Source organism: Hemiscyllium ocellatum, chromosome 3 (genome assembly GCF_020745735.1).
Source record: "Hemiscyllium ocellatum isolate sHemOce1 chromosome 3, sHemOce1.pat.X.cur, whole genome shotgun sequence".
In the NCBI taxonomy this organism is placed as follows: domain Eukaryota; kingdom Metazoa; phylum Chordata; class Chondrichthyes; order Orectolobiformes; family Hemiscylliidae; genus Hemiscyllium; species Hemiscyllium ocellatum.
The window spans coordinates 75,469,929-75,489,009 of NC_083403.1; positions in this window are offsets into that span (position 1 = coordinate 75,469,929).

Consider the following 19,081-nt stretch of genomic DNA (forward strand, 5'->3'; position numbering starts at 1 on the left):
GGGCATTTTCAGTATGACAGCCTGTAACTAGTTGAGTGTCAGAGGGATTAGTGCTATGGCGACAGTTTTTTTTACCTAATGGATAACATAATTTAATATATTACCTAATGGATGAGGAAAGTTGATGTGCCTTAGCTAAGTTTGCTGATGACACAAAAATAGGTGGGAAGGCAAGTGATGAAGAATCTAGAAAGGAATATAGAAAGGTTAAGCAAGTGGAGAAAAATGATGCGGATAGAATAAAATGATGGGAAAAGATGATTTTATACATTCTGGCAGGAAGGAAGGATAAGAATATTATTTAAATGGAGAAATACTACAGAAAGCTATAACATGGAACAATTTGGGAATCCTCTTGCATAAGTCACAAAAAGCTAGCATGCAAGTTCACCAGAGACATTTCTTCACCCAGAGAATGGTGAGCGTGTGGAATTTGCCACAACAGAAGCAACTGAGGCCAAACATTATATGATTGCAAGGAGTAGGATTTTGCACATGTGGCTCAAGGGATCATAAGGTATGGAAGAAAGTGAGATTAGGCTTTTGCTTTGGATGATCAGCCATGATTATAATGAATGACACAGCAGGCTCAAAGGACCAATGGCCGAATCCTGCTCCTATTACTATGTTTCTACATATAGAATCATAGAGTCATAGAGATGTACAGCATGGAAACAGACTCTTCGGTCCAACCTGTCTACGCCGACCAGATATCCTAACCCAATCTAGTCCCACCTGCCAGCACCCGGCCCATATCCCTCCAAACCCTTCACAACATCGTTCCGATAGGAAGGAGACCAGAATTGCATGCAATATTCCAACAGAGGCCTAGCCAATGTCTTGTACAGCCGCAACATGACCTCCCGACTCCTGTATTCAATACTCTGATCAATAAAGGAAAGCATACCAAATACCTTCTTCACTATCCTATCTGCCTGCAACTCCACTTTCAAGAGGCTATGAACCTGCATTCCAAGGTCTCTTTGTTCAGCAACACTCCCTAGGACCTTACCATTAAGTGTATAAGTCCTGGTAACATTTGCTTTCCCAAAATGCAGCACCTCGTATTTATCTGAATTAAACTCCATCTGCCACTTCCCAGCCCATTGGCCCATCTGGTCCAGATTCTGTTTTAATCTGAGGTAACCCTCATCACTGTCCGCTACACCTCCAATTTTGGTGTCATCTGCTAACTTACTAACTGTTCCTCTTATGCTCGCATCCAAATCATTTATGTAAATGACAAAACGTAGAGGGCCCAGCACCGATCTTTGTGGCACTCCACTGGTCACAGGCCTCCAGTCTGAAAAACAACCCTCCACCACCACCCTCTGTCTTCTACCTTTGAGCCAGTTCTGTACCCAAATTGCTATTTCTCCCTGTATTCCATGAGATCTAACCTTGCTAATCAGTCTCCCATGGGGAACCTTGTCGAACATCTTACTGAAGTCCATATAGATCACATCTACTGCTCTGCCCTCATCAATCTTCTTTGTTACTCCTTCAAAAAACTTGATCAAGTTTGTGAGACATGATTTCCCACACACAAAGCCATGTTGACTATTATAAAGGAAGACAAATGGCTTGTTGGACATTGCTTCAAGGGGAATTGGGTATAAAACTAACAAGGTCTTGCTGAAATTATGCAAGCATTTGTTAGACCACATCTGGAATACTGCAAACTCCTGTCTGGACAAGACAGGGTAAACACAGGAGGATGTTCCTAATGACTGGGGAATCCAAAATCAGTGGTCACAGTCTAAGGATATAGGACAGGCCATTGTGGACTGAAAGGGGGGGAGAAATTTCTTCATCCAGAGAGCGGTGAGCCTGTGAAATTCTCTGCACAGAAAACAGTTCAAGCCAAAACATTTAATGTTTTCAAAGAGTTAGACATAGGGAGAAAGTAGGAGCAGGATGCTGAGCTGGATGATCAGCCATCATGATATTGCAAGCTCAAAGGGCTGAGAGATTGGGTTGGTTCAAACCTGAAATAGATTTTAATTAGAAAGGAAATCAAAGGTTATAGGGAAGACACAAGGAAGTGGAGTTGATGATGACCTCATTGAATTGTGGAGCAAACTTAATGGGCTGAATGTTCTACATCTCCTACATTGTATGGTCTTATCTCAAAAATATTCTGATAAGGACCATAAATATTGTAACCAACAAGCCCTGGACAAAGTGCTGAAGATGAGTTTAAATAGCTATTCTTTAGCTTGTGCCAACATGATGGCCAAATGGCCTCTTTTTATACTGCACTTTATCCTTAAAATGCATCTGGAATGTCAATAATGCATTTGAAATGTACATTAACATGAATTGTGTGGCTGTCAGTGTGTAATTAGATGTAGGGTACGATGTGTCCTGGTAATGATGCTAACACTGTGCAATTATTAAGAAACATATTTGTGAGTTGGAATAATTCCTTGATCACTCAATTTCAATTCTTAAAGTTTTTTGGCACTGGAGCTTTGTACAGACCAATGCTCCCGGATGTACCTTCCTTGGCAATCACATACCACATCCAACTCATTTGTTGTTTCCTCATCCCCCTTGCCCACTGTGACCATGGAGCATCCTTCTGCCTCAGGATCTCTGCAAACCTGTAACTCCTCTCACTCAGTCCCTGTGTGTCTGCGGAACCTGTGGCTGGGACCAGTCAGAATACTCTGACTCTGCAATGAAAGCAGATGCTCAGAGGCCAGATAAACTTTTCTAAGGAAATTACTCCTATTCTTAAAAATCATAAAGTCCCAGAGGAACAGGGTCTCTCATTAGAGAAAAATGACTGGTGGTGATTTTAACCTGAGGTCACCATGCAAGAAGGGTGGTTAAGAAGTAGAGGCTTTTTGAGTGGTAAACATGCACATCTCTCTTTAGTATCTGACATTCAGTAATTCGCCCAAATCACAGCTTTTCTATCCATTAAAGTTGAGGGTTTGTATCCAGATCACTGACAATTGTAAATATTACGAGTACAAGAGACAAAGGTGAAAACAATAACATTAACAAACAGAATGAATTAGGGCATCTGTTCGTAATTCCTTCACACACTATTTTTGTGTCGATCTGGAGCTGTTTATTTTAAAGTGAATGCATTTGCTACAATTATAGATACAGGAATTTGATACAAATACATTATCATGTCACCATAAACCTGACAATAAACTGCAGACCATCCTGAGATTTATGCCTTAAGAGGTGACTCTCTCATGTAAGCACTGGCAGGGGTGTGGGAGGGAGGGAGGGAGGGAGGTAATTGCAGCTCTGTTAGTGCTAATCTCGCCCTATCAGCAGATATAAATTGCTTTTACCATTGGGCCACTAAATTCCCCATGTCTCAGCTCAGTGACTTTATTATTTCTTTTAATGATTCCACATTCCAGGTGGCCCATACTATCAAATTCTTAGGAATTCACTTGGGCTCTTCGCTACCTTTTAAGCAGTTTGCCAGAATACTTCAGCAAAGGATTACAGGGTTATCCAGCTAATCTCAGTCTAAAACTAGAGGGCATAGGTTTAAGGTGAGATGGGAAAGAGTGAAAAGGGATCGAAAAGGCAACTTTTTATGCATAGGGTGGTGTGTGGAATGAGCTGCCAGAGGGAAGTGGTGGAGGCTGGTACAATTACAACATTTAAAAGGCATCTGGGTGGGTAAATGAATAGGAAGGATTTATAGAGTTAGAGAGGTGTACAGCATGGAAACAGACCCTTCGGTCCAACCTGTCCATGCTGACCAGATATCCCAACCCAAGCTAGTCCCTCCTGCCAGCACTGGGTCCATATCCCTCCAAACCCTTCCTATTCGTATACTCATACGAAATGCCTCTTAAATGTTGCAATTGTACTAGCCTCCACCACTTCCTCTGGCAGCTCATTCCATGCACGCACCACCCTCTGCGTGAAAAAGCTGCCCCTTAGGTCTCTTTTATATGTTTCCCCTCTCACCCTAAACTTATGCCCTCTAGTTCTGGACTCCCCAATCCCAGGGAAAAGACTTTATCCATTTATCCTATCCATGCCCCTCATAATTTTGTAAACCTCTATTAGGTCACTCCTCAGCCACCGACGCTCCAGGGAAAACAGCCCCAGCCTGTTCATCCTCTCCCTATAGCTCAAATCCTCCAACACTGGCAACATCCTCCTAAATCTTTTCTGAACCTTTCACAACATCGTTCCGATAGGAAGGCGACCAGATATGCACACAATATTCCAACAGTGGCCTAACCAATGTCCTGTACAGCCGTAACACAACCTCCCAACTCCTGTACTTAATACTCTGACCAATAAAGGAAAGCATACCAAACGCCTTCTTCACTATCCTATCTACCTGAGACTCCACTTTCAAGGAGCTATGAACCTGCATTCCAAGGTCTCTTTGTTCAGCAACACTCCCTAGGACCTTACCGTTAAGTGTATAAGTCCTGCTAAGATTTGCTTTCCCAAAATGCAGCACCTCGCATTTATCTGAATTAAACTCCATCTGCCACTTCTCAGCCCATTGGCCTATCTGGCCCAGATCCTGTTGTAATCTGAGATAACCCTCTTCGCTATCCACTACACCTCCAATTTTGGTGTCATCTGCAAACTTACTAACTGAACCTCTTATGCTCACCTCCAAATCATTTATGTAAATGACAAAAAGTAGAGGATCCACCACCAATCCTTGTGGCACTCCACTGGCCACAGGCCTCCAGTTTGAAAAACAACCCTCCACCACCACCCTCTGTCTTCTACCTTTGAGCCAGTTCTGTATCCAAATGACTATTTCTCCCTGTATTCCATGAGATCTAACCTTGCTAATCAGTCTCCCATGGGGAACCTTGTCGAACGCCTTACTGAAGTCCATATAGATCACATCTACTGCTCTGCCCTCATCAATCTTCTTTATTACTTCTTCAAAAAACTCAATCAAGTTTGTGAGACATGATTTCCCAAGCACAAAGCCATGTTGACTATCCATAATCGGTCCTTGCCTTTCCATATACATGTACATCCTGTCCCTCAGGATTCATTCCAATAACTTGTCCACCACTGAGGTCAGGCTCACCGGTTTATAGTTCCCTGGCTTCTCTTTACCGCCCTTCTTAAACAGTGGCACCACGTTTGCCAACCTCCAGACTTCCGGCACCTCACCTGTGACTATCGATGATACAAATACCTCAGCAAGAGGCCCAGCAATCACTTCTCTAGCTTCCCACAGAATTCTTGGGTACACCTGATCAGGTCCTGGGGATTTATCCACCTTTCGAGCGATATGGGCTGGGTGCTGGCAGGTGGGACTAGATTAAATTGGAATATCTAGCCGGCATGGACAAGTTGGACCAAAGGGTCTGTTTCCATGTATATCTCTATGATTCTATGACCCATATATGAAAATAATTTTAAGACAAGTGATTTTAGCTATTACATTTTGCTACAATTAAATTAAAGAGATGGTCTATGTTGCCGCCTTAGTTTTAAAAATCTGCTTGGACTTTACCAAATCAAACACCACAAACAAAATGACATTTTCAACAGTAGAACATTAAGATAAAATAATTGACAATTATAATTGATTTATATGAATAATACTTTTATTACCCAGCAGTATTAGACAAAAAGAGTCAATTACAAACAGAAATCAAAGCTTGACTTCTGCCTTGTGGCTTTACAAATGCATATGAACAATTCATAGGCTTTAGTTTTCAGCACTAAACATTGGTCAGACCATTTGGAAGAAGTCCCTTGATTGTTCAGTTGGTAAAGTATTGTATAACTCTGTCATATATACAAGTAAGTCTCAAATTTGATTCTTGGTATTAACAATCCACATCATCATTAACATGCTACAATTTGCCTTACTGCCCCTTGGGCTACAGCATAACATCAGTCAGTGCTCCCTGTTAAATATGTTGCTAAATTACTACTTACTGAAGCCTTCCAGACTGAGCGTGTGTGAAAACAACAGACTCAGCTGTAAGACTGTCAAACTGTTAAATGAATAGTCAGCCATAATTCACTGTTTACACTTTAATGAAAACTGAACTTCTATGTCTTGTAGTATTATGTAACAGATTTGCAGCATATCATCTCATAGTCCATGAGGCACACACATACCACTGATCTACTACTAACATGTCGGGATATTGTCAGTCAAAATGAATGAAAGACATTTTGAGGTGAAGACTGGGGTGTTGTTCTGTGGCAGTCTGACTGATATCTATTTTATCTTTACGTGGACCATAGAGAACAGATAATACATGGTCTTGCAACCTTACTTCAAGCGGTTATACATTATCTTCTTCATGGTGCTTGTTTACACATTATTTTTGTACAATTGGAAATTACACTGATTTCTATGCATGTCATTCTGAATCTAGATTTTCTTTTAGACTTGAAATAAAGGTATTTAGATAGAAGTATGTGCAAGGTTGTGAGGAAAAAACAATACCTTCACACTAGGAAATAATCCTCAATTGAACAGCCTTTGCAAGCATGATGGCCTGAATGGTTGAATGTAACAATTCTGTGATTAAATTAGCTATTTCTTATTCTGCATCTCTTTTCTGGTCATTCCAATTTTCCTTTCGTTAATGACTAAAATGAACAAATCCCAACCTGCAATTGTAACTTAGAATCTGCCAGCTGAAGAGAATCATAGAGTCACAGAGTTACTACAGCATGAAAAAGGCCAGTTGACCCATTGTGCTAGTCAACAAGCATCTATCTACTCTAGTCCCTTGGTCGGTAAACTTGTATGCTATGGCATTTCAAGTGCTCCTCTGAATACTTCTTATAAGTCTTGAGGGTTCCTGCTTCTGCCACTCTTTTAGGCAGTGATTCCAAAATGCACACTGCCCTCTGGGTGATAAAAAATTATGTTAAATCTGAGGAGATTCCCTCAAATCTCCTGCTCCTTCCATTAAAATTGTAATTTGGTTATTGGCCCCTTTACTAAAGTTGCTCCCTATCAATGCTATCAAATTTTTGTACATCTCAGTTAGTACTCCTGGTGAATCCTTTCTGCACTGTCTCAATCACATCTTCTAAAATCTGCGAAACTGTGCCATAAGGTTTCTTTTTGAGTCCTACTAACGGTTACATAGTAACAGGCTGTTAAATTTGGTTTGTATCAATTCTTAAATATATTTCCATTATTTTCCTGAATTATTTTTATTATTTTTTGAGAAATCTTTGCAAAAAGCATGGTTCTGCAAGACACAATGCTATGATAGTACAGTCAGTAAATACTTACATAATGAAAGGTCTGGACAGAGCAAAGGGAGATGCTGTTGCCATTGGGGGAACCAGAGGACAGAGCTTAAAGGAGACTGGTAAAAGAACTAAAAACAATGTGGTGTGTAGCTTTATATGGCGTGCAGTTAGGATCTGGAATGCACTTCCTGAAAGGTTAATGGAGGCAGATTCAATTATGGCATTCAAAAGGGAATTTGATAAATATCTAAAGAAAAAAAAAGCACTTGCAGGCCTGCAGGGGAAGGAACAGGAATGGAACTGAAGTGCTGTTGCACTGCACCAACATGAACACAATGGCAGAATGGTCTTCTGTGCTGTAACCATTTTATGTTTATGAAATAGCATCATTCACTATCGTATGAAAGAGTCATTGGTCTATGCTAATAATACATCTGTAACAGAAGAAAGGTTTACAATATATTTTGAATTCCATGTTATGTTTCATTAAATAAAAGCTTTCTTTACAAATGTCAAACCTGTTTTGAGTAAGTTTAATATTTAATAGCTGATGAAGACTCTGAATGGACTTACCTTCTGGTAAATTCATTATAGTTTGAATTTCAAGGTCAGGTGTGAAGAAGATTTGTTTAAATAAATAGGGACTGGACATTGCATTGCTTGGTTGTTAGATATGGAGCCACAGAGACTGTGCTGTGACCATGGCATTTAGTAGTTCATTAGGAAATCTGTGAACCACCTGAGGTTGTCTTCCCTTCTAATATGTGAGAGAAACCGTCTTGTCACACAGCTGACCTGAGCCAAGGTCACACACGCACGCAATGTCTGTGCTTCAAGTGGGCATGAAAGAAGCAAGACCCAGTACAGCAAAAGGATGAACGAGCTAATGTTCAGGGAATGTGCTCATACGTAGGGAATCTTACAAATATAAATGTATCTTCATATTCATTGCTCTGATATTTGCTTATTTCTCTGGTAGACAGCTACATGGTTGAAGTAAAAGCAGAGCAGTATCCCCCACATTATAAGTAGGTGCTGCCCTTCCCTTTGGACACCTTTGAATGTCTCACTGCATTAGCAATGTGTTTGATTGTACTCCCTTCTGTAACTCAGCAAACCATGGGCCCAGCATTTGGACAGAGCAGTCAAAAAGGCAGAAGGAGTGGTCAGGACACTTTGTCCCAGCCATTTAACAGCAGGATATTGGACCTTGACAGCCACATAGTAAAACCCAAACAGGCCATTCTTGGATGTCATGCAAAGAGGTAACTGGCATGTATTGGAATGCTGGAGCCAAAGCGCTTTTACTTGGCCAGGCTCTCCATCGTCAGAGGACAGAATCAGACTAGTGATGTCAGGCAGACTCTTTATCATCCTTAACTGACTGCAACCCCCAGACACACTGCAGCCCAGCCCCCAGATGGATTGGGCACTTGCAATGGGCTGATAGGAGTAGACACTGCCAGGATTGACTGGAGCATGCCTGACCCAACTTATCTTTCCTCCACTTCACTGCTCCCGAGGTTGCACACCACTGAGACAATACCGCTCCTTATTTCCTGCAGTTGCAGTTCCATTTGGTTCAGACACTGCCAATCGCTGTCTATCATTTTCACGGGTTTATGAAGTTCAACCATTAGCTGCCCTGTTTGCAATGGGTGCACGTAAATGTCCCAGAGAGACAATTTGCCTTGTACACTTGGACTCGTCAACTGTATTGGAGATGTAACAGCATAAGTGACTGTAAGCATCATTTAAAGTTGTATCATTATAAGGACAAAGGGGCAAGGACTTACCCTGAGGATGTAGAAGTGCACCTTGCCAGGTACACACCTACTTTCAGCTGTTGGATATCTGACAGTTTGAGTTCCTTAATTGGTCAGTACCTGATCAGGAAGAAGTAAGTTTCTCAATTTATGGTTTTACAGAGATATAAATGCATGCAGATAGACTTACCAAAACCTCCTGGTGACATACTTGATCCACCACTCAAAGTAGCAGAATCTAATCGCTGAAGTCCATCTTGATGGGAAGAGTTTGATATTTTGCCCCTTAAATTGCCAATTAAATCATGTACCTCCCATTTCACTTACAAAATCCCACCCATAGTAACATATTCTTGTCAAGTACTGAATATGCAATAATTTCACTTTCTCTTAACATATTGGACATATTTAAAGATTGGAATCTTGATGGGAAATGGCCATTCTAATAACCACATAGTTTAAAAGTGCACTCAGACATGGAAATTGTTATTGGGGTTTGAGGTGCTGCTGACAAAAGAATTTTGGCCTTCTCTGCTTCCTCTACATGACCATATAACTAATGCTCCAGACATTCCAATTTCCAAGTTTGTCAGCATTCCCTGTTAAAGTCCATAAAATAAATGTAATTCAAATAATTAGTTTAACTTATATTTTTCCTACCCCATTTTGGGAAGACATTTAGACATAACTTTATAAATAATCATTGCAAAATAAAATTTTACTTTGTGCTTTAGTAAGTAACTACAAAGTGGACCCAACTCTCTAAGTCATAAAAGGCAAAAGGAAACTTTGTAATTATGATACTTGTCATGATAATTAGTGTCCTCCAACTGAGTCTTTACTGTTAGACCATTGTTCGACCGGTCAACAGCTGTTTTAATGACACACTTGCAAAGGATCTGTCAGGATTTTCTAAAGCTTAAATGCCTGAAATAGCCTTGAAAATTGGAACCGGGTGTCAAATAAGCTGCTTTTATACTATCATCCCTGGTGTTTCTTCCTTCTTGTATGCTATATTGCAATTTTTACATGCCGAGACTCAACAAAATACGTGAAGTACAGCCAAAACAAAACCTTTTCTTAATTATAATGCTGGACAATAGCCAACTTAAGATGTCCAGAAATCTCCATTAAAGAACTTTTTTTAGCTTTGGAAAGTGATGTAATAGGATTTTATTGCAAACAGCTGCATCATAACTCTTTGAGTTTAGGTGAGCTATGTAGATTTTCTGGAAACAGTAATTGTTTTTAAGTCCCTCTGCTGAACTCCACTACCACATCCAAACAAAAGCACACATATACACGTAAGTGACCTTTCATATTTAGAATAAAAGTGGAACTTCGCTGAAAATTGAGCTATTTGACAGAAAATTAAAGTCACACTCAACTTGGAGGTGTTTATTTCTAAGTAGCAATCTTAAAATCTACAACTGAAAATCTTATTAAAATCTTAATTCCTCTAGTAACTCAGAGATATACTCCCTCTTGGCCTATTTTTATGTGGAATATTGTGATTTAAGTAGAAGTCGTGATGTTGATCATCAGTAATGATGTAATGATGATATGGGTTGCATGATTATGTAGAGTATACTAATGGCAAGCAAAAGCTCAAACAGAACCTGAAGTGATTGCATGCAGGTCTGAAGCTAATGAAGAAGTATTCGAGGGAGAACGTAAACTCAAGAAACAGTACATTGGGCAACAAAACAGAACTTGAACTCATACAAATGACAAAGCAGCTTATGTGCACAAAATGCACATTGGGACAAAACAGCTTTTCAAAGCAACTTCTTGAGCACTATGGATGTGTACAGTCCACTGTATTTACAAAAAAAGGGATTTTCACATATAAGGTCTTAGGCTTCTTGAATATGATTATCAAGGCTAAATGTCTGTTTCAGAATCTTAGTGCCAAAGTCAGAAAGCGGGTGAACACATACTCTGTATGCTTTACCCACTCCTATGGTAGTAAACTGACGGTTATGAACATGATGCAAATTAAGTGCCAGAAGACTGGAGGATAGCAAATGTGGTCCCCTTGTTCAAGAAGGGGAGTAGGGACAGCCCTAGTAACTATAGGCCAGTGAGTCTCACTTCTGTTGTGGGCAAAGTCTTAGAGAGAATTGTAAGGGATAGGATTTATGAACATCTGGATAGGAATAATGTGATCAAGGATAGTCAGCATGGTTTTGTGAAGAGCAGGTCGTGCCTCACAAACCTTATTGAGTTCTTTGAGAAGGTGACCAAGAAAGTGGACGAGGGTAAAGCAGTAGATGTGGTGTATATGGATTTTAGCAAGGCGTTCGATAAGGTACCCCATGGTAGGCTACTGCAAAAATTATGGAGGTATGGCATTGAGGCTGCATTAGAGGTTTGGATTAGGAATTGGCTGGCTGGAAGGAGACAGAGGGTAGTAGTTGATGGTAAAGGTTCATCTTGGAGTGCAGTTACTAGCGGTGTTCCACACAAGGATCTGTTTTGGGACCATTGCTGTTTGTCATTTTTATAAATGAGCAAGTTTGCGGATGATACGAAAGTCGGTGGAGTGGTGGACAGCGAAGAAGGATGTGGCAGGTTACAGCGGGATATAGATAAGTTGCAGAGCTGGGCAGAAAAGTGGCAAATGGAGTTCAATGTAGCTAAGTGTGAAGTCATTCACTTTGGTAGGAGTAACAAGAAAATGGATTACTGGGCTAATGGTAGGCTACTTGGTAGTGTGGATGAGCAGAGGGATCTTGGTGTCCATGTACACAGATTTCTGAAAGTTGCCACCCAGGTAAATAGTGCTGTGAAGAAAGCATATGGCGTACTGGGCTTTATTGGTAGAGTAATTGAGTTCCGGAGTCCTGAGGTCATGTTGCAGTTATATAAGGCTCTGGTGCGGCCTTATCTGGAGTACTGTGTGCAGTTTTGGTTGCCATACTACAGGAATGTGGAGGCACCGGAACGGGTGCAGAGGAGGTTTACCAGGATGTTGCCTGGCATGGTAGGAAGATTGTATGAGGAAAGGCTGAGGCACTTGGGGCTGTTCTCATTGGAGAAAAGAAGGTTTAGGGGAGATTTGATAGAGGTGTACAAGATGATTAGGGGTTTAGATAGGGTTGACAGTGAGAACCTTTTTCCGGGTATGGAGTCAGCTGTTACTAGGGGACACAGCTTTAAATTAAGGGGGGGTTGGTATAGGACAGATGTTAGGGGTAGATTCTTTACTCAGCGGGTTGTGAGTTCATGGAATGCCCTGCCAGTATCAGTGGTGGACTCTCCCTCTTTATGGTCATTCAAGCGGGCATTGGATAAGCATATGGAGGTTATTGGGCTAGTGTAGGTTAGGTAGGCTTCGGTCGGCGCAACATCGAGGGCCGAAGGGCCTGTACTGCGCTGTATTTTTCTATGTTCTATATCAGTCACCATAACATGGAGCATGGAGTTAACGCTCCTGTTTTGGACCTGGTTAAGGATGATGAATGCAATGCCGATAACTGGGGCCACTGCTTTTCAGGGTGATGCTGGGCTCTGTGACCTTGTAGTAATTCCAAATATTTAATACCCAAATCAAACAATCAGGTGCATGAACCATCATGATTGACTGGCAAAACAGCCAATGTTGACTATTGTCTTGAGCAACTGTCATCATTGGCTGAGTAGGATGTACCAGGTTCAGCAGGTACAGTATTCTCTTTTACCTCATATCAGAGTTTGGTTGGACATGGCAGGAGGCTACAGGATTGCAGGTTGAGGTAAACTAAAAAGCCTAGAGCCTCACTCCAACATAAAAGGTTCTTTTTAATCTTGATGGGTGCCTTGGATTGTTCCAACCTGTCATCCCTTTTGAATACGTACCTTGCCTTTCAGAGAGTTTGCATGTACTCCACATACATTTAATACCTGTGCATTAATTGTTTTCACCAAGCCTAGTAGTCATTGTGCTGAGGGATCTGCTCTAATTTGCACTTTAAAGTTGTAAAGTGTTTTAATGTTTTAAATAAACTAACGCATGGAATTGATCAATGCCTGACAAGAGATTGATTATTAGACCAATATCATTAACCTGACCTAGTGAACACTGGTGCAAACATCATACTGATGAGGCTTATTGTGTTTGAATTGTCAACAGCCACATTAATCTACAGGTGAAACACATGGTTGGCAGTATTAAATCATACTCGAATGCACAAGATAATCCCGATGTCTCCATTTGGTACTGCAGAGTATTTAAACTGGTGAGCAGGCAAATTCCAATTGAGTACCCAGTTTAACTCACTTGAAAGAAACAATTGACTTATACATTATGGAGGCTCATAGGCTCACTTGATATTGTACTTTGGCTTTTAAGAGAGTTCACCTTTAAGGACTCCATGTATGATGTGTATATCATGTCAGAATTCTGCTTAGCGGTTAGTCTGCTGTGGGTTAGCAAGACACACACACACAGAAATCAGTAGGTTTGTTGTAGTTGAAAATGCGTTGCTGGTTAAAGCACAGCAGGTCAGGCAGCATCCAAAGAACAGGAAATTCGACGTTTTGGGCATCTACTTCATAACTTTCAGTGTATCCTAGTGTTTTAAATAAACTAACCCATGGTGTTAATGGACTATCATCATTGATATAACAATTCCACCCTCCTCTTCCTCCTCCCTCCCTCTTGATGGGATCTAATGAAGACTGATGATTCCTTAACCTCTTCTGTCCTCTATTCCCTACATTCCCAGGTTTTGCTTTCCAATTTGACTTATTCCTCTTCAATTCCTCTTCTCCTAATGACAATTACTATGAGTGATTGATGGTAATTTCACTTCACTAACCTGGATCCCAACAACGTGGGACATGAGAGGAGGGTAAAAAAGAGGGAGATTAAGAGGAGAGTGAGAAGGTGAGAACAAGCGTAAGGGAATGAAAGAGAGTGTGAGAAATTGATAGTGAGTGAGTGATAACAAGAGAGAGAGAGAGAGACAGGCAGAGAAAGAAAGATGAGGGAAATGAGAGAACACTGAGACTGAGAATGAACCAACATACACACACACACACACACACACACACACACACACACACACACACACACACACACACACACACACACACACACACGTATACAGATGTTGTCTGTTACTTGGACACAAATGCATTCTTCCCTTTCTCTTGCCTCTTCAAAGTCTACCACACTAGGTCCAATCAGGAGGGATACCTGATCTGAAAGACAACTGACTTATAAGGCTCTTTTACACATGAGTTCTGCGGACACCAATTCTAGAATGTTCACCATCCATGACATATGACAGTTAAACCCAAATCCTTCACTTGGGTCTGGTGCCCTTCCCTGGACCTCAATTGACTAGAAATTGAGGCCAGGTCTGTCTCTTCCCAGCCATCATCTTAAGTGAAAAGGCAAAAAAAGGTTTTATTAGTTAAGTCTGTTGATGGGTGTTTTCAAATGGTCATTTTTATGAATAAGATGGTGGACCAAAAGAAGGCCATCAGTCTCCTCAAATCCACTTTCTTTCCTTTCCCCATTATCCTTAATTTCCGTATTGATTAGAAATCTATCTACCCCAGCCTGGAAAACACTTCGCAATCCAACTTTGACAGCCTTTGCAGTAAAGAATTCCACTGATTCACTACCCTCTGAAAGAAGAAATTCTTCCTCATCTCCATCTGAAATAGATGACTCCTTACATTGAGATTGTGCTGTCTGGTCTTAGTCTCTGCTTCCAGAGGAACCAACTTCTCCTCATCTAACCTGTCAAGTGTTCTCAGAATCTTGTGCGTTTCAATGAACGAGACATTTATTTTAAATTATCAATTTATTGCTTTGACAATGTTTTTCCTTGACAAGTTGCTAACACGCCTTACTTTTCAAATTTGTGGTTAATGTTGTGCCAAACAACACCTTATGCAGTTGTCAATGGGTGTTTTGGTGATGAGGAATGAGAGGCTCAAATGATTGCTTTTTGGAGGATTGGATGAAGGCATTATCTTTGCACAATAGAAACAGGGAGTTTTAAAAATTTTCACACAAGTCCGTTCAACTCTATGCAGAGAAAGACAGAGGTCAGTGACTCTCTGTAAGAACTAGTGCACATCATGGACCTGAAGCATTGAATTTGTTTCATTATTCACAGAGACTGCCTGCCCTGGTAAGTAGGTCCAGGATTTTCTGTTTATATATCTGATTTCTATCATCTACAATACTTCACTGTCTAATTATATCTCCAGGCTTAAACATTTGGATTGAAAGAGAAAAAAAAAGAAAAATACACTTGTATTCATGAGTACCGTATGTCTCAAAGTATTTTACAGTCTATGAAGTCATACAGCCATAGAGTCATAGAGATCTACAGCATGGAAACAGACCCTTTGGTCCAACCTGTCCATGCCGACCAGATATCCCAACCTAACGTAGTCCCATCTGCCAGCACCCGCCCCATATCGCTCCAAACCCTTCCTATTCATATACCCATCCAAATGCTTCTTAAATGTTGCAATTGTACCAGCCTCCACCACTTCCTCTGGCAGCTCATTCCATCCACGTATCACCTCTGCATGAAAAAGTTTCCCCTTAGGTCCCTTTTATACTTTTCCCCTCTCACCCTAAACCTATGCCCTCTAGTTCTGGACTCCCCGATCCCAGGGAAAAGACTTTGTCTATTTATCCTATCTATGCCCTTCATAATTGTGTAAACCTCCATAATATCACCCCTCAGCCTCCAACCCTCCAGGGAAAATAGCCCCAGCCTGTCCAGCCTCTCCCTATAGCTCAAATCCGCCAATCCAGGCAACATCCTTGTAAATCTTTTCTCAATCCTTTTCAAGTTTCACAACATCTTTCCGATAGGAAGGAGACTAGGATTGCATGCAATATTCTAACAGTAACCTAACCAATGTCCTGTACAGCCACATCATGATCTCCCGACTCCTGTACTCAATACTCTGACCAATAAAAGAAAGCATACCAAACACCTTCTTCACTATCCTATCTACCTGCGACTCCACTTTCAAGGAGCTATGAACCTGCACTCCAAGGTCTCTTTGTTCAGCAACACTCCCTAGGACCTTACCATTAAGTGTATAAGTCCTGGTAACATTTGCTTTCCCAAAATGCGGCACCTCACATTTACCTGAATTAAACTCCATCTGCCACTTCTCAGTCCATTGGCCCATCTGATCAAGATCCTGTTGTAATCTGAAGTAAACTTCTTTGCTGTCCACTACACCCCAATTTTGGTGTCATCTGCAAGCATACTAACTGTACCTCTTATGCTCGCCTCCAAATCATTTAAATAAATGACAAAACATAAAGGATCCAGCACCGATCCTTGTGGCACTCCACTGGTCAAAGACCACCAGTCTGAAAAACAACCCTCCACCACCACCCTTTGTCTTCTACCTTTGAGCCAGTTCTGTATCCAAATGGCTAGTTCTCCCTTTATTCTGTGAGATCTAACCTTGCTAATCAGTCTCCCATGGTGAACCTTGTCGAACGCCTTACTGAAGTCCATATAGATTACATTTACTGCACCGCCCTCATCAATCTTCTTTGTTACTTCGTCAAAAAACTCAATCCAGTTTGTGAGACATGATTTCCCATACACAAAGTCATGTTGACTATCCCTAATCAGTCCTTGCCTTTCCAAATACATGTACATCCTGTTCTTCAGGATTCCTTCCAACAACTTGCCCACTACCACCTTAGGCTCACCAGGCTACAGTTTCCTGGCTTTTCCTTACTAGCCTTCTGAAACAGTGGCACCACGTTAGCCAACCTCCAGTCTCCTGGCACCTCACCTGTGACTATCGATGATACAAATATCTCAGCAAGAGGCCCATCAATCATTTCTATAGCTTCGCACAGAGTCCTAGGGTACACCTGATCATGTCCTGGGGATTTATGCACTTTTATTCATTTTAAGACATCCAGCACTTCCTCTCTGTACTATGGACATTTTGCAAGATGCCACCATCTATTTCGTTACTTTCTATATCTTCCATATCCTTTTCCACATTAAAACTGATGCAAAATACTCGTTTAGTATCTACCCCGCTCTCTGCAGCTCCACACAAAGGCTGCCTGGCTGATCTTCGATGGGCCCTATTCTCTCCCTAGTTACCCTTTTGTCCTTAATGTATTTGTAAAAACCCTTTGGATTCTCCTTAATTCTCTTTGGCAAAACTACCTCACGTCCTCTTTTTGCCCTCCTGAGTTCCCTCTTCAGTATACTCCTACTGCCTTTATACTCTTCTAAGGATTCACTCGATCTATCCTGTCTATGCCTTTCATATGCTTCCTTCTTTTTCATAACCAACCCATAAATTTCTTCAGTCATCCAGCATTCCCTGTACCTACCAGCCTTTCCTTTCACCCTAACAGGAAAAATACTGTTGTAATGTAGGAAATACTAAAACACTATAAACAATACTTTCAGAATGTATCCACAATATTTATATCTGAATGGTGAAATTCTATATTTTGCACAATCCTTTGGGGTTCATTCAGCGTTTGTAGTGCTAAATGAGTCTGACATTAAAAGTCCAGTTCTATCTCATTTGATAAGGAGTTACATACTAATGAATTTTACAGCAAGACTAAGAATATTAAAAATGGAGGATTTCATCAATTTACTAAGTACGTAGGGATTGAATTGTTCTTTGGGTAGACCTCAACAGTGCACCCTTTAGACAACATAGATTTCCTCATGGAAACTTCTGAATTTCTGTATTACTCTATATATGTGAAAATTCTTGAAGTTAATGTCAGTTTCAGTGGATTAACGATGACAAACACTTTTGCTAACACAGCAAACTTTATGTCAATAAACAAAGATTTTAAACCAAAGCTTTTGAAAACAAGTGAATGTTTTACAACATCCTTCATCCTCAAACATGTCAATATAATCCTGAAATTCTAATCAGCTAAGAGGGTGAAAAGTGGACAAATTGTCCAAAGAATGGAAGGACTTGGGATAGAGTTCAGTTCTGGGAGAAAGTGAGGACTGCAGATGCTGGAGATCAAAGTCAAGAGCGCGGTGCTGGAAAAGCACAGCAGGTCAGGCAATATCCAGTGAGCAGGAAATCGATGTTTCGGGATTCCTCATTCGAGATGAAGGGCTTTTGCTCGAAATGTCGATTTTCCTGCTCCTCGGATGCTACCTGACCTGTTGTGCTTTTCCAGCATCACACTGTCAACTAGACTTCAGTTCCCCCTTGTGATTTAAAAAAAGGATCATAGGATGTGGACATTGCTGACCAGCCAGCATTAATTGCCCATGTTTCATTGAACTTAAGAAGTTGCTAGTGAGCTGCCTTCTTGAGCTGTTGCTGTCCTTGGGGGTGCAGGTATACCCACATTGCTGTTAAAAAGGGATTTTGGCTCAGTGACACTAAAGGAATGGTAATATCGTTCCAAATCAGGATGGTGTGCTGCTCAAATGCAAACCTGCTGGTGGTGGTTTTCAACGCCTGTTATCCTTGAACGTCTAGATGCCAGTGGTCACAGGTTTGAAAGATGCTGTTGAAGGTGAGTTTCTGCAATGCATCTTGAGGTGATACACACAACTGCTACTGTGTGCATCAATGGTGAAGAGACTGCATGTTGATGGTGCTGGGTGGTGTCAGGCTTCTTAAACCTTGTTGGAGCAGCAGCAATCTAGGTAAGTGAAGCTCCTGACACGCCTTGTAGATATTGGACAGGCTTTGGAGCAACAGGAAGTGCATTATTTACCACAGAATTCTTGCTATCTGACCTGCATTTGTACCCACAATATTTATATGGCTGCTCCAGGTCAGTTTGTGGTTAATGGTAGTCCCCAGGATGTTGCTGGTGAGTTAATTCAATGTCAGAGCACAATGGTTAGATTCTCTCTTGTTGAATACAGTAATTACCTGGTACATGTTTAAAATTAATGTTACTTGCCACTTGTCAGCCCAAGCCAAAATATTGTCCGTGTCTTGTTGCTTACAGAGACAAATTGCTTCAGTACCTGAGGAGTCAAGAACAGTGCTGAATGTTGAGAAATCTTCTGCAAGTATCCTCCCTTGTGACCTTATGATGGAGGGAAGGCCATTAATGAAGCAGCTGAAGATGTTTAGGCCTAGGACACTATGCTGAGGAACTCATAGAATTA